General features: G+C 43.9%; 1 protein-coding gene across 1 annotated transcript in view; it reads left to right on the top strand.

Annotated features, from left to right (window-relative positions):
* SPSB4 (splA/ryanodine receptor domain and SOCS box containing 4) overlaps nucleotides 1-16943 on the top strand; it is a 327295-nt gene that overhangs the window by 87979 nt on the left and 222373 nt on the right. The gene's annotated exons all lie outside the window — the stretch shown is intronic.

Consider the following 16943-nt stretch of genomic DNA (forward strand, 5'->3'; position numbering starts at 1 on the left):
CCACTGTGCAGGGAACACTCCACCAGTGTTGACTACCAAAAACAGATACCTCTTCTACAAGTTATATATACATTGTTACTCAGTCTTATATGCATTAAACCTTAGATTTATTTGTTTATTCCAGAAATAACTTCTTACAATATTCAGAGATTTCTATAATTATAGGGCAGATTACCGTGACTCAACATTGTTTAGATCACCCAAAACAAAAATGGAAAGGTTTCCAAGCCAGCAAAAGGAAAAACTAAAGCCTGAGCTCATCACATACATAGGCCTTGTTCACATGGAGAAAATGACCAGAACAGCTGTTGTGGAATAAACTATTCCAGAATAGCTCCCATGTGGAGATGATTCCAGAATAAAAGTCACTTTGTTCCAGAACAATTACTTTGGCATTATTTTTATTCTGGAGTAGTGTTTCCTCCAGGAAAGTTATTCCAGTATGCTGGAATAGCTATGTCAGTCAACTCCCTCCATGTAGACGAGGCCTTACGCACATCCCTTCCACACACTAGCAATGTCCTGATCTCCCTCATCCATGCAATTAGGTCTTGTTCAAGCTCTCATTGGCCTATCAGGATATTAAGCCTCTGAGCCTCATGTATGAATTTGTGTTTTGTGTTTAAATTACTTCCAGAGTTAAGTGAATTCAACTTTGACTACTTGTGGATTAATGTTCTTTGATGCACAGAGCGAGTTGTGCGCATATTGACTATGTTAATAATTTTTAGATTGATGATGTGGAGTTCAGATCATGTCTTCCACTTCCTTTGGTCCTACTATAAATATTACAGAATATAACTATGAAGAAAAATTCTTTGTGTTAGATTTGAGGATGATTCAGAAAATAGAAGTACTTAATAGTGGCAATAAGTAAAGCTGCGAGTCTGTCATGGAGGTCATGGAAGACACGGATTCTGTGACTTTCCGAGACTTCTGCAGGGGCTGGTGCTGGCTCAGGGGCTGCCTGAGCCGGGCAGCCCATGGGCCAGCAGCAGCAGTTTGGGTGTGTGGGAGGGGGCTCAGGGCTAGGGGCAGAGATTTGGGGCAGGGCGGGGAGCCTGCAGCTCCTTGGTGACAGAGTGGTGGGGGTGGGAGGTCTCCATGCTACACGCTGCCAGCACCTTCAGGACCCACCTCCACAGCTCCCATTGGCTGTGGTTCCCGGCCAATGGGAGCTCTGCAGCAGATGCTTGTGGCGGGAGCAGCGGAGAAGCTCCTGCCCTGGCCCCTGCCTTCGCTGCCTTGGAGTTGCAGGGACACAGAGCCAGGTAGGGAGCCCCTGCCAGCCCCAACAACCCTCCCTCCCCCAGCACCTGCAGGGGACCTGGGTCACCACCCCCAGCACCTGTGGCGCCCCCGAACTGCTCCCTCAATAGCTCCCCCACCCAAGTTTTAGTCAGGGCAGGTATTTTTAGTAAAAGTCATGGACAGTTCATGGGCCCGTGAATTTTTGTTTACAGCCCATAACCTGTCCATGACTTTTACTAAAAATACCGGTGACTAAAATGTAGCCTTAGCAATAAGTAATAAGAAGCTTATTCATGTCAGAAAATCTGAGTCTGATGATTTTGTAAAATGAAAATATGTAAATGTTAACTTCAGGGAACAGGACCTACCAGAGTTTGACAGGAATTTAAAAGAATAACCTCTTCTCCCATGCAAGTTTGCTAGTCAAGGGAGAAAAAAAATGTACACTCTCATGGGAGGGAGTTGACAGAAGGCTCTCCTCCTTTGGGCTCTGGAAAAATACACTTATCAGAAATGGAACCTGGTTAGAACAAAACTGAAGCCAAGATTCAATTGTGGGGGGGGGGTTTCCATAAAGTTCTGCTAGAAATATTTGTGTGTGCGTGTGTGTGGCTGAGTGGCAGCAATCAATCAAACATAAAGAAGAGCAAAATGGCATCAAAGCTAAGATTCTGAGAAGACCGGAAAGGAGAGGAGAGTGAAACTAGTGCTAAGGAACGGCTTTTTCAGTATGGCTTCTCCAAAGTGACTCTCTTCATGAAACTAATACAAGGCAGTGATACTTTTATAGAAGTGCAATCCGTTTTCAGTGCCCTTTTTCCAATACCTCAAGGGTCAGAACTAGCTGAGTCGATATTTGCTAGCATTCTGGCCACAGACTTGTTTGACTAAGCTTTTTAGCTGATCTTTGATTGACAATGCCACCTTGGGGATAGCCCTCAGGAATTTTTCATTGTTATTCCAAGTGACTCAGAAAGGATTTTCATGAAATTAGATGGTGCCAGTTTAATTTCCTGTGGCACAACTGGGTTTTGAAGGAAGGCATACAAATATATTATTCCCTGATAATCCTGACTGAAGATCATTTTCTTCTCTGTCATCTATTTCAGCAATGCTTTTTGGCAAGTGGATGATTAGAGAAATAGTTCCTAATTTTTTTTTTTAATTGGCATAGATACAAATAGTATTTGTGGGGAAGAGGTAAATATTCTGGCTTTAGCTCCAGAGATATTTGCATTGAGGGAAAGATTCAGCCTCCCTTTCTCGTGTTGAATAGTACCTTACTTGGTGAGTAGCCCTATTCGTTGTAGTGGGACTATTCATCCGGCAAAGTGTCATTCTATGTGACTAAGGGTGGCAGAATCTGGTCCTAAGTAATCAACTTAGGGCTAAGGTGCAAGACTTTTATATCAATAATAATAAATACATAACTTGATACTGACTTATTTCCTTGCTACCATCTTCACAATAACTTTTCCTAGAAGAAGATGAAGGAAAGGCCAATAATAGGTGGTACTGGCAATAGGAATGACTTATTAATAAATAAATATAAAATGGTAAGAGGCCTGAAGCTTTAGAGGGGAAAGAGCTCTCTTCCCCCATCTATTGGTGACCAGAGGAAAATCTGGCTACAGAGAGCTTTATTTGCATAAGCTTTCTACCCAGAATTCCTCCAGTGACACTTTGTGTCATCATATCTGTACACAACTAACCATACACCATAACTGAACGCAGACTCAGATTTGGTTGGGTAATGGAACTGAACTGAGAGGAGAAAAGAGCTCCTATATTATGGCAAGGATTTGGCTCAAGAGTCCTATATTCCAGGGGTTCTCAATCTTCTTCTTTCTGAGGCCCCCCTCAACATGCTATAAAAACTCCAGGGCCCAGCAGGGGGGAGAGGAGACTCAGGGCTCTGGACCAGGGGTGGGCCCTCAGGCATAGGCATACTTCGACTTCTATTTTTTTTGGGGGGGGGGCAGGGGCAGGCAGGGCTTGGCACACAGCAGGGTTCAGGGAGGCAGCACCACCTCCACCCCCTGACTCACCCCAGAAGACCACCCACCCTGTCTAGGTTGTGTGTGGTGGGGGTTCAGCTCAAAATGTTTGAAAATTGCTCAGGGTACAGGGAAGGGGTAGCCAGGGGCTGTGTGAGGGCAGGGGGGGTAGCTAGGGCTGTGTGTGCAGGTGGTGTGGGGAAGTAACTCAGCAGCAGGAGATGGAACGACATGGCTGCCAGCTCCATGGCACCAGCCAGCACAGCAACTGCCCGACTCCGACTTCCCGCCTCTGACCTGAACAAGGGGTGGGGCCTCGGGGGCGGGGAGAGGAGGAAGTGTGAAGGGTTGTGGCACTGCTCTTGCGACTGCTTTGCACTGGCACTGCAGGGAGGGGCTTCAGCCGCACGGCTCCTGGCTTCAGCCCCATGGTGGGGGGCACCGGGGCTTAGGGTTTCAGCCCTACAACGGGGAGCACCGAGCCTCAGGCTCTGGGTTCCAGCCATGGGATCCTGTGGCCCCCCTGAAAGGGCTCGAGGGCCCCAAGGGGCCTGCGGACCCCCCAGTTGAGAACCGCTGCTATTTACTACTGGTTTCTCTCCAGCAAGGATCCTATGCCACTGGGAGACAGAGAAGAGACAGGACATCAGCAGAGTTGAATGAACTCAGGTGAGGCCCCTCCTCCTCAGCCACTAAATAAAGTTGAAATCACTATTGCTGGGTTAGATGGTGGAGCCTCTGATGGACTGGAGACAAGTCAACCAAGGTACCTCAGGACTCTGGGACGACACTACTGTGACGATGTACTCTATATGATTTTATGAAAATATGCTAATGAGTGTGAATCTAATGTAACTGGAATATGCTTCATGCAAAAGGTCTCTTGTAAGGTATCATTACAAAGCTTATAACCTACTGAGTGTGGTCACCCTATTTGTATGTATGTACCATTCTTGCATCTGACACTGGAAATATGAAATGTACCTCTGAGGGCCTGTTGTAATTATGCAAAGTGTGGGCCATTAATGGTGGTCTGGAATCTTGATGGCTCCCATCAACCAGGACAATTGACTGTGGATGGCTCTCTTTGCTTGCAGACCTTAATGTGAGTCAGGCTGGGAGGAATGAAGGCTTGGGATCTCTCACGACATGTGACCATGTCACCTGGTCCTGAAATCCATCTTAAACCCAGTGTTTTTCCATTTAGAAGCTGGGGTGGGGACCCAGAGAGACAAAAGATTCCCGCCTTCTTCCAAAGCTATATAAGGGTGTGGAACAGAACAAGGGGGGCTGCAAACGTGAGAAATCCCCTAGCTACCACCTGAGCTGGAAAAAGGGCTGTACCGGGGAAAGGATTGTGCCCAGACTAGGAAGGTGTCCAGTCTGTGATAGAACCTTATTGAAACATCTCTGAGGGTGAGATTTTATCTGTATTCAGTTTTCTTACTGTATTAGGTTTAGACTTGCGTGCTTTATTTTATTTTGCTTGGTAATTCACTTTTTCTGTCTGTTATCACTTGGAACCACTTAAATCCTAGTTTTTGTATTTAATAAAATCACATTTTACTTATTAATTAACCCAGAGTATGTATTAATACCTGGGGGGGGGGAGGGGCAAACAGCTGTGCATATCTCTCTATCAGTGATAGGGTTATAGAGGGTGAACAATTTATGAGTTTACCCTGTATAAACTTAATACAGGGTAAAACAGATTTATTTCAGGTTTGGACTCCATTGGGAGCTGGGTGTCTGAGTGTTACAGACAGGAACACTTCTTAAGCTGTTTTCAGTTAAGCCTGCAGCTGTTGGACATGATTTAGACCTGGGTCTGCGTTTGTAACAGGCTAGCGTGTCTGGCTCAAACTGGCAAGGTTCTGGAGTCCCAAGTTGGCAGGAAAAATGGGTTAGAAGTAGTCTCACCACATCAGTTGGAAGTTCCCAAGGGGTTTTCTGTGATCCAAACTGTCACAGCTACCCACTGTCATCAGACTATAAGTGGGATTCAGTAGATGGGGAAATGATGTGGTAAAGGAGCATTTGCTTATTAGCTGTTAGCAGTTCTGCGGAAAAGGACCTAGGGGTGACAGTGGACGAGAAGCTGGATATGAGTCATCAGTGTGCCCTTGTTGCCAAGAAGGCCAATGGCATTTTGGGATGTATAAGTAGGGGCATAGCGAGCAGATCGAGGGACATGATCGTCCCCCTCTATTCGACATTGGTGAGGCCTCATCTGGAGTACTGTATCCAGTTTTGGGCCCCACACTACAAGAAGGATGTAGATAAATTGGAGAGAGTCCAGCGAAGGGCAACAAAAATGATTAGGGGTCTGGAACACATGACTTATGAGGAGAGGCTGAGGGAACTGGGATTGTTTAGTCTGCAGAAGAGAAGAATGAGGGGGGATTTGATAGCTGCTTTCAACTACCTGAGAGGTGGTTCCAGAGAGGATGGTTCTAGACTATTCTCAGTGGTAGAAGAGGACAGGACAAGGAGTAATGGTCTCAAGTTGCAGTGGGGGAGGTTTAGGTTGGATATTAGGAAAAACTTTTTCCCTAGGAGGGTGGTGAAACACTGGAATGCTTTACCTAGGGAGGTGGTAGAATCTCCTTCCTTAGAAGTTTTTAAGGTCAGGCTTGAGAAAGCCCTGGCTGGGATGATTTAATTGGGGATTGGTCCTGCTTTGAGCAGGGGGTTGGACTAGATGACCTCCTGAGCTCCCTTCCAACCCTGATATTCTATGATTCTATGATTCTATGTTCACATGGGTGGGACAGGAACCGAGTTAACAGACTACTGCCAAAATTGCTATGGGGAAATGTTTTATCATTCATGTGGATATATTGTTGCTGTGTTTTCCTAAGCTGATGCTGTGTTCCCTTTTCTCCTAAAAGTTTTCCTTGTTTCATACACAGACTCAGTGCTTGAGAGTGAGGAAGTATTTTCTAGTAAGGGTGCCCAGGGTAGGTTTTTAGTGATCCTAGAAATTCTGGATGAGGGCTTGAGCTGGGGGTGTTTGTTTTAAGAGAGTCCCTAGTGACCTGTATCCAGCTGTGGTTGCTTCCCACAACATTTATTAACTTGGGTGACTTTGGGGATCTAAAACTTCCTTGATCCCTTTTCAGTCTGGCTTTAAGTCTGAGTAAAGCACTGAGACTGCACTGATCTCACAGGTCTGTGATATCACCTTAGTGAAAGATGAAGATCAGATGCCTGGTCTGATTCCTTTAGCTCTGTGAGCAGCTGTTGATACTGTTGACTAGCAGACCCTAGCTGGCATAGATGGGGTTTCACTTTTGAATGGCTACATTCTTTTCTCTCTGAGAACTGAGAGTGTTTTCTTGTAATAGCTCTGTAAATCGGTGTGAGCTCCATGCGTCTTGTGCTGAAACACACATGGTAGAGGATGTGAGACAAACTCATCCACTTCCTGGGGTTTGCCTTTATTCTTAATTTGTTTAAAAAGCCCTGCACAAGGCTGTGCTTACAAACTAAAAACTTGAGTTTGCTCCAGTTTCTGCCTCTAACCATCTCTTGGATTAGAGGATCAGTTTTATGTACACCTGAGATTCTCCTGGGTCTGGCTGCTTGTGTGAGGCTCTGTGCCTCCACATAGGTTCCTAAAGCATGGCAATTTCTCCCAAGAGCATTTCCTCCGAGAGACTTTCCATGTGGGGTCTCTTCTGCCACCCCTCCTCTTCATTGTGTGAGACAATGAAGCTGCAGGTGCCACACAACTTCATATCTCATTTTCCTCTTTCCCTGGCTACTGCTTTCCCAGCTGCCTACCTGAGCTAAGAACTTGGTTGAGAATGAGCGGGCTGGAACTTAACTCAGGCATGACAGAGGTGGTGTTGGTAAGCTTGGGAAGGGTCTGGAGCACATAGGAGAGAGAACTACTCCTTCTACTACTGAATATTTTTTCCAAACCTTTTCCCCAGAAAGGTTCACATTTTGGTGGTGAGGACTGAACATTTTCTCTTTTGACTGCTCCTGGAATCTCAGGTAGCAATGGTGGCCAAAAATACACCTTTCATCTTTTCTGCATCTAATTATGGAGATGAGACCATCTCTCTCTCTCCCTATCTGGACCTTGTGTGGTCATCTATGCCATTGTGACTTTTTGATTGGATTGTTGTAATACTTTCTACACAGAGCTCTCCTTGAAGACCATTCAGTAGCTACAACTGGTGCAATGCGCATCTGCAGAGAACATGTTAAATCAGTTCTTCAAGAACTGCACTGTCCTCCTGTGTTGCTTTCAGGTGCAATTCCAGGTGTTCACTTTAAATTTCCAAAACCATATATTGTTTGGATCCCAGTTGTATGAAACTGCCTCTTGCCCACATACCAGGTCAGCAGTTGAGACCAATTGAAATGCTTGTGCTACCACTACATAGGTATGGTGACAGGGCACTCGCGGTGAAGGGCTCTTGCCTTTGGAATCAGCTTTATCCATTGGACCAACAGGCCCAAACCCATTTATCTTTAGGATATGATGTTGCAACATCTTTTCCTTATCTCTGAGTTTTGGCTATGCAAGGGCCTTGGTGGGCGTAGTAAAGTATTTATATTGTTTGGGGGAAAAGGCTGTTCTGTTAAAAGTTGTTGAAACTGTCTTTTTATTTTATTCCAAAGGTTTTACATGTATCCAGACATTATAATTAGATGCATTCTTCTTAATTACACCAAATTCCATAACAGGCTGGTAATTTCCTTTATGGGAGTCCCATTCATTAATAAAATAAAACACATTCCTTTTCCAATAGCAGCTTCAGCTGACTCAGATTTCTAAATGTGCAAGAACATTAGAGATGTCTACACTTGGACTTCTAAAACAAATGTTCCAGCATAACTACTACAGTTTCATCTCCACTGGCATGAGCTACACTGGAAGCCCTAGTGTAGCTGGCAGCCACCAATGTTTTAGACCTGTTGAATAGCTATTTTCTGAATAGGGTTAGATGTCAGTTTGTAACAGTGGCAACAGCCTATTTACATTAAAGCCTCCAATGTTGCTAACACCAAAGGGGATGAACCAAAAGTAGCAATGGTGGAAAATTTTGAACTATTTCTCTACTGTGGGCATGGCCAAGGTCTTTCTTGCTCCCCACTTCCAATTCAAACCAGTGCCCTATTTCATTTCTGGTCAAAGCTTTTACATTTATGGGAAATTCAGCCCTATAAGCAACAGGGATGAATTTGGCATAGAATAATTACCCATTATGTTGTAAGACAAGTGATCCTAACCACTAACGTTAGTGGTTCATTACCATGAAAATGGAAGCAGGCCCTCTGTATGCAGCCTCAATCAAAATAGAGTAACAGTATCTGAATGGCACTTATATATAGAGAGAGCACATCAGTTATTATAATCCTTAGTATTTATACCAGTGGTAAAATTACACAGTCTGCCTCAGCAGTGTTTAGATATGTAAAGTCTAATCCAGTAGTAGTGGTGGTGGAGAAAATGTTAATATGTATTTGTGGCATTTCACCTGGCAATCAGAAAATAAACCAAATTGTAAAGTTTAGGTTTATTAAAAAATAGCAATATTATTTACAAAATCTTTCAATTCTACCTTCTTTTCCAGACTGATTTGTTGATATTGCACCATTTCTATCTGCTTATCAGCAAGTGCCGTCCCCACTCTTCAAGACTAGTGTTTGGGTCTTGAAGAGAGAGCCTCTTTCAGATAAATGATTTATGAACCACAGCATGAACTCCCTGGGTTTAATTTGAATTCAGAAAATTGCTTGGAATGTACTGAAATAATTACAAAACACATCACATGATATTAATTGAGGAGCACTTACTGTTTCCATTGTTTACTCCTGGGGGAATTCTATGCCACTGCATGCATATTTCATGTGCCACACATATTTTTAATTTTTTTTAAACAGAAAAAAAGCTTCTGCTGAAAAGTTGCTGCAGTTTCTTCTTTTGTCCACCAGAGGGCGCTGTGGCACTAGAACAGAGCAGCTGCTCCTGGCCAGCCCCAGCTATAATAGGAAAGAGAAAGAGCCTGCCTTCTTCAGAGCGCCAGTCAGGCCAGGTCAGGAGACAGGGGATATGGGGAGACAGACAGCGTGGGGTTGCTGGGGGGGGGTGGGGTTTAGAAAGGGGCTCATAAGGGCTAGTGGGGGAGGACAGACTGGGGCAGGTGCTGAATGGGAGTGGAGGCGAAGGGCCACATGTGGGGGGGGGGGTGCAGAGCTACAGGGAGAAGGGGGTGGCTGAATGAGGGCACAGAGACACATGAAGATGAGGTGAAGGGGCTGGATGATGGGTGCAGGGACACATGGGTACAGGGAGGAAGGGTGTATGGCCACATGGGGACAGGAGGGTGGCTGCGTGGGGGCACAGAGACACAGGGGGACTGGGGGAGGGGGTGTCAGAGTGGGGGTGGAGGAACATGTGTGGACAGGAGGTGTAAGGACATACAGGGTTGCAGGGACACCTGGGGATGGGGTGCAATGACACACAGGGTTGCATGGACACATGGGGACAGGGGCAGATGTGCCAGACTGAATGGGAGAGGCTAGGGGCCAGCTGGGGTCTGCATGGGGGATGCTCCCTAACAATCCCTCCCCGCCACCCAAAAATACCTCTTCCATACTTTTCCCACCCATACCCAGCAACACTTCAAGTTCATACCCAGGCTCCTTCCCAGCAATTACTTCCCTCTCCCTCAGCTCCTCTGTTACCCCTGACTCCCCTAAGCCTTTCCACTGCTTCTTAGAGGTACAGGAAATATGATTCTGTACTGTAGTTTAAATGAATTACTACTCAGAGTGCTGTATTAATATGCCTAATAAGGAATCTATTTTTGAAAAATCATTTCCTGAATCTTTTTTGTTGTCTGTATTGTTACAGACATACTTGCTCACAGGTATTTTGAAATAAATTACCAAAATAATTGAAACTGATGTGATTATACTGACAAATAAAATATGCAGAATTTTATAATATTGGGCGCAGAATTTTTAATTTTTGGTGCAGAATTCCCCCAGGTGTAATTGTTACATTAACTAAATGATAAAGAATTTGAAGATGAATCTGTTTTTCATGATTAGCGTATACCTAAATATTCTGAATGTTTTCTTCTTCAGACTCACTTTCAGCCTTGAATGCACTTGCTTCTCAGCTAGGCACCAAGGGACTTTATCCTGTGAGGTAATGAGTATCCTGACCTTCCACTGAAGCCAGAGAGAGTTGAAGATGCTCACTGCCTTCCAGAATTGAACTCTGTGGTTATTGGGGAGTTTTTTCAGAGGCTTCATATAGATGTTGAACAAGCTAGGTGACAGAACAGAGCTCTGAGGTCTGGAAAAAATGCCCATCATGATTGATTGCAGCTTGAAAGTTAGCACTGTTTGGCCATCCTTTCTCATTAGCCTCGCTGAAACTTTTAAGATGGAAGAGTAGTGTTTTGTGAAGAGAATAGATATCCTCTCACTGAAGGTGAAGGTGAAGAGAAATGTGATCCTTACCCAATTAGGAGAGGGGATCTAGGATCTTGTTAGTTAGTAGGAATAGTTGGAGAGGAAGCTTGGATACTGAGAGACAATTTGCTAGGTCCATAGGGTCTAACAACAGCTTCTTGAGTGATGTCCAAACTCTTCTGAGCATTGGAGTTGGTGGACAGTTTCCCTTTCATTAGCTATCGGTCAGCTTTTTCAATTAGTTTTCATGTCCATTAATAAGGTTTTATAGTGTTTTAGGTATTCTCAAATAATTTCTGTGTGTGTGTGTGTTGTAGCAACTAACAAACTTCAACAGGACTTTATTTTTAAAGTGGAAACCTCTTTACCAAGCTGCTGCTGCTGCACCCTCGGTAGCTATCACTCCGCCTCCTCAACTCTCCCCCCCCTTCCTCTTTCCTGTCCTTTCACACTCCCAAAAGCCAGTACTCCCAGTTCTAATAATTACAAGCAGCATCTAAACACCACAGTGTGTTAAACAGATTATTATTGATTGTTTGTTTACTATAGAATCAGTTAAACACTGGTCATTTCCCTCCCCCCTATAAACTGTCTGGGTTCCATGGAGCTGCTTTATAAATTCAGATGATTATCCCTTAATTTGTTGTTTATCTTATTTGAATACAGCAAAAGAAGACCGCAAGTAGCAATAACATTCATAGCTACATGGATCACAGAAAGGGAGTAATGTTTGGCTTTGTAGCATGAAAATGTCCCTTCTTTAGCCATGTCTTTCACTGTTACAGGAGGAGAGGAATAATCTATGATTTCTGGTAGGTCCAAGTTGCTGGTAATGAATTTCCAGAATAGAAATGACTCAATGCTTAACATCAGCTTATAGTGCTGAAGGGAGTGTAGAAAAAGTCTCAGAGCAAAATCAGGAGACATTTTAGTGCCCCATCTTGCAGTACTTACTCAAGCAAGCACTCTCTGCTGGTCTGCATATTTTCACTGATTTAACACTGGATAAGGACACACCAATTTGGGTCCATTTGCAGGATATAGCCATTCATGGGCAGAATTTTTCAGAGCTGGGCCTTTAGAGCTATACTTGGGGATTTTGCCTCTAAAAATGTGGCTGTTGGTTTTGGTTCTCTCTATTTTTTATTTTATTTTTTTGTGACAGAGATATTTACAAGATATAGAGTTAGGAAAAACTAAGTCAGGAAACTATTTTAAATAAATACTGCTATTTCATCATTTTATTTATAATCAGCATGCTCCACATTTGTGGGCAGACAGTCAAAAAGCAGGGCAGACACCTCTACTGGTTGTATGTTCTGTAATTAGATTTTGCCAACACAGTAACAAATATGAATTCTTGAAGCAGAAAAACAGTCTTACCATGGAGTCATAGACAGTTCCCTTGGACACTCCAATCTATCTTTTTACCCAGGCAAGCTAGACTTAGTGATGGTTGATTGCCATACACAAAAGATCACAAAAGATTCAGATTGACTTTGGGTAAGTGACTGGTGTTTTGAATCTGGAAGCAATCTCACACAATTGTCCCAAAGACAATACTCATAGCCAATCCTATAGTAAACTAACTAAGGATTTATTAACTAGGAAAAAGAAATAAGTGACTTATTTACAGGTTAAAGCAGGCAACATATATACAGAAATGAGTTATAGTCCATGGTCCCAATAGGTTACAGAACTGTAGTAGGTTTCAGAGTGGTAGCCGTGTTAGTCTGTATAAACAAAAACAATGAGGAGTCCTTGTGGCACCTTAGAGACTAAAAAATTTATTTGTGCATAAGCTTTTGTGGGCTAGAACCCACTTCATCAGATGCCAGCAATGCCCCTCTGGCTTGTACATTGGCCAAACCGGACAGTCTCTATGCAAAAGAATAAATGGATACAAATCTGACATCAGGAATCATAACATTCAAAAACCAGTAGGAGAACACTTTCAGTCTCCCTGGTCACTCAATAACAGACCGTAAAGTGGCAATTCTTCAACAAAAAAAACTTCAAAAACAGATTCCAATGTGCAACTGTAGAACTGGAATTAATTTGCAAACTGGACACCATCAAATTAGGCCTGAATAAAGACTGGGCGTGGTTGGGTCATTACAAAACTTAATTTCCCCCATACTAATTTCCCCCTATTGTTACTCACACCTTCTTGTCAACTGTTTGAAATGAGCCACTCATTACCACTACAAAAGTGATTTTTTCTCCCTTGGTATCCTACTGTTAATTGAATTGTCTTGTTAGACTGACCTCCCACTTGATATGGGAACTCCCGTCTTTTCATGTGCTGTGTATTTATACCTGCTACTGTATTTTCCACTCCATGCATCTGATGAAGTGGATTCTATCCCATGAAAGCTTATGCCCAAATAAATGTGTTAGTCTCTAAGGTGCCACAAGAATTCCTCATTGTTTTTGTTAGAACTGTAGTAATCTGTCAGCACAGAATGTTTTTTAGGGCTAATCCAGGTTGAACCTGGGGATCTCTACTTTTCTTTCCTCGCTCCAGCCCTGCCACAGTCCAAACAGCAAAGAGAGACAGAAAATGTAATGTATCCATATTTTATCCCCTTCTTCCAGCATTCAAGGTGGGACAGGATTTCTTGCATATAGCACCTTCCTGGGTGCATGAGGGCCAATAACCTGGTCTTTGTATCGTGATGCTCCACAATGGCCCACTTAGTTTTGATAGTCCTTCTTGATGGGTGAGGAAACCATTCCTCCTACCTGGATTCACAAGTTCAGAATATTTTTACTAAATTTTCTAAAGCAAAAGGTACATATCACCTTATCGCAGTGGATACAGATGTTACAAGTAAGATCAATATATGCAGCACCCTACAAGCATTTTATAGAGACTAAACATGTTCTTACAAGTCTAACACCTATCTTGGACAATACTAACACACAAGTGAGCTGGTCTGGCTTCCAACTATGAATCTGTCAGTGCTCAGCTGACACATGCAGCCTTGTCAAGAACTGAAATCTGGTCTACCAGCATCACAATATAAAGGAGTTTACAGCATGCATAATGGAGGCTGTCTCCTGAATGCAGCTAGTGAGTGCATTCTGAATTGTAGGTTGGAAATGGGGGATTGTCACTGGGTCACTCATCACACTGGTGCCTTCTGCTGGCCATTTCAGGAATTAGCTCTGGTCAGCACGTGTGCCCTCTGGTGGTATTGGCTCTCCCATCCTCGTCTCTGCCTGCAGACCCACCACAGTTCCAGTCTCACTGCCTCTGCTTTGTGGCACAGCCCTCTAGCCAAGTCACAATCCGGGTTCCCCCTTCCAGGGGACTCCTTCCGCAACAGTCTAGCTACTCCTCGCAGTGGCTTGGCAATCCACAGCCTGGCCGCTTCTTCAGCAGTGAGTGGAGGGTAGGTGGCAGGCCCACCCACTATACTGAGTCCCAGTCCAGGGACCCTGTAAACAACAGCTTCCCACTGCCCCTCCTTTCTTTCTCCACCAGTCTGTCTCAATTCCCTGGGCCACCTCCCCACAGCCCCAGCACCTTCAGTTCCTGCCTCTGGCTCCTTTACTCTCTTTTCAGGGCTTCAGACCTGAAAGTCCTAGCTGCCCTGTTCATGGTGCTAGTCTTTGTATCCCTCTAGGAAGCCAGTCCCCTCCCTTGGGCTTCCTGCAGCAGACTGACTAGCTCTGGCCTGCAGCTTCTTTTTATATGGGCTGGCTGGGCCCTGATTGGCTGGTCCAGCCTCCGCCCTAATTGGCTGCAGCCACTGCCCTAATTGCCTGTTTCCTTGCAGTCCTCCAGGCTGGGTTTTAACCCTATCACAGCCAGTGTGGGGCTGATGCCCCGTCACAGGGATGTAAGGGAGGGCAATAGTAACACAAAAATAGCGAGTCATGAAAAAACAATGTTATGTAAAGTTCTATTCACATATGGTGCTTCCTGAGCCCTTTGCATATCTAACTTGGCTGACTAGTTAATATTTAAAATATATTTGTGCCCTGAGAAGAAGGATGACCTAGGAGTTAGGGCACTGGCCTGGGACTCAGAAGACCTGGGTTCAATTCCCTGTTTGGCTGCAGATTTCCTATATCACCTGAGGAAAATCACTTAGGGCTGGATTCATGAGAGGGACTTTGAGCACTGCCAGGCATAATTTCTAGGTGCCCTGCTGTCTAGTGGAACTCACCATACTGAGTGAAGTGCCAAGGCTCCCAATGGAATGCAGAAGGAGAGGGGCATGTTCCAAGCCAGGCCCCTCAAAAAGATTTAGCCTCCTTATTATGTCCCCTTAGGATTGACAGTTGTGAACCCTCTCTTGGATTGAGGTGCCCTGGCCAGGACAGCCCTTTTTCAAGAAGAAACGAGGAGGTGTGGGGAGGTACCTCCTTATGACTTTGAGTCCAGTGATGAAAGCACTGATCCAGGATGTGATAGACATGGATCCAGTACCTCCCTCTGCCTGTACCTGGGTCTCCCACTGCCCAAAGAATGCCCAAACCATTGGGCTATGGTTTCTCTCTCTCTCTCTCTCTCTCTGGCCCAATGAATATTTAAGTTTTTGATAATACACAGTGGTACAGCTTCAACAGGTGAGATTGAGAGGGACCTGTCCCAGAATAGCCAAGTGGCCAGGTCCCTTTGTAAATCTGGAACTGTCTCTTGTGCCTCCGTTTCCCATTTGTAAAATAGGATAAGAGCACTTCCCTGCCTCACAAAGATGTTGTGAGGATAAATGCATTGAAAATGGAGATGCTCAGATACTAGTGTTACGGGGGCCACATATATACCTATGAATATGTCTACACTGTGAAAAAAGACTCACAGCACCTCTGCAGCTGGTTCAGGTCAGCTGACTTGGGCTCATGGGGCTATAAAATAGACATACCCTTAGCTTTTTCTCACATTTACACCAACATGACTCCATTGACTTCATTTTACACCAGTAAAAGTGACAGGAGAATCAGGTCCACAATTTGAAATATTAGCTGAATTTAGTGCTTATACAAGAAGATCATTGAAGACTCACATTCTATGTCCGTCCGCCAGAAAGATTTGGAGTATGGCATTAGCAGTACAAGCTGTGCCCAATGGAGTTGACCCATTATGTCTTAAATTATTGCCACTTTTCAACCAGCCTACCAAAGTGTCTTTAAAGAAAAATGGGAGCTGTCATATCCAGAGTTGAGAGTAGTTCATTCTTCATGTTTTTTCAATTATTAGCCTCTCTGCTGAGACTGCCAACCAAGTTACTTGCTGTGTTTTTCAGAAGGTAGAGATTTATTCATTAGGAACCTGACTGTGAACATCAATTTATCTCTCTCTTAGTTAGCCCCTGTTGGCTAGTAGGACAAAAACAAAATAATTTTTTAATATTTAAAGGATAAGTGTAACAAAATCTGGCACCCAGTCTTTGTTTGGAATCTCCCTATGTACATACTGCCTTCTTGACATAACTGTTTGGGGAAGGGAATTGAAACTCCTTTAAACAGTGACCAGGTACTTAGACTGTTACCTATTCATGACTCATCTCCCTTTGATTTCTGAGTTCTCATGCCCAATTTGACCCCAATTTAAGATCCTCTTCCAATACTCTATCTTAGATTAATACAATTCATTGGCATAGAATAGAAAATAAAGTTAAAAAGACATATAAGGAAAGTGTACTGTTTATACCTGTGTCAAGTCAGGCACTATTTAAATATTCCTTTTAGCTGGCTCAAAGATGGCATTACAAAATATGGAAATATTACCTGTATCATAGCTTAGTCATATTTTTTCTCCTTCCCTCCTTAACCAGCTCTCAGGGCTTCTGACAGATTGTCAGATTAGTGTCACCATTTCCCTAGAAATCTGTATTTATTGTCAAGGTTCTTCTTTCTCCGTTCTCTCTGTATCAGAGAGAACCTACAAGTACAGCAGCTTTTCTATTTCATATTTATGTAATGATCACCATTTAAAAATCCACCATTTTTCAACAAAAACAACAAGGAGTCCGGTGGCACCTTAAAGGCTAACAGATTTATTTGGGCATAAGCTTTCGTGTGTAAAACCCCACTTCTTCAGATGGAAACCACTGAAGAAGTGGTTTTTTACCCTCGAAAGCTTATGCCCAAATAAATCTGTTAGTCTTTAAGGTGCCACCAGACTCCTTGTTGTTTTTGTAGATACAGACTAACACAGCTACCGCCCCCCCCCCCCCCCCCGATACTTGACATTTTTCAAGTGTTTTCTTGACAAAGAACAGTAACCTCAGTTCCCAG

This window comes from Lepidochelys kempii, chromosome 9, assembly GCF_965140265.1.
Source record: "Lepidochelys kempii isolate rLepKem1 chromosome 9, rLepKem1.hap2, whole genome shotgun sequence".
Lineage (NCBI taxonomy): Eukaryota > Metazoa > Chordata > Testudines > Cheloniidae > Lepidochelys > Lepidochelys kempii.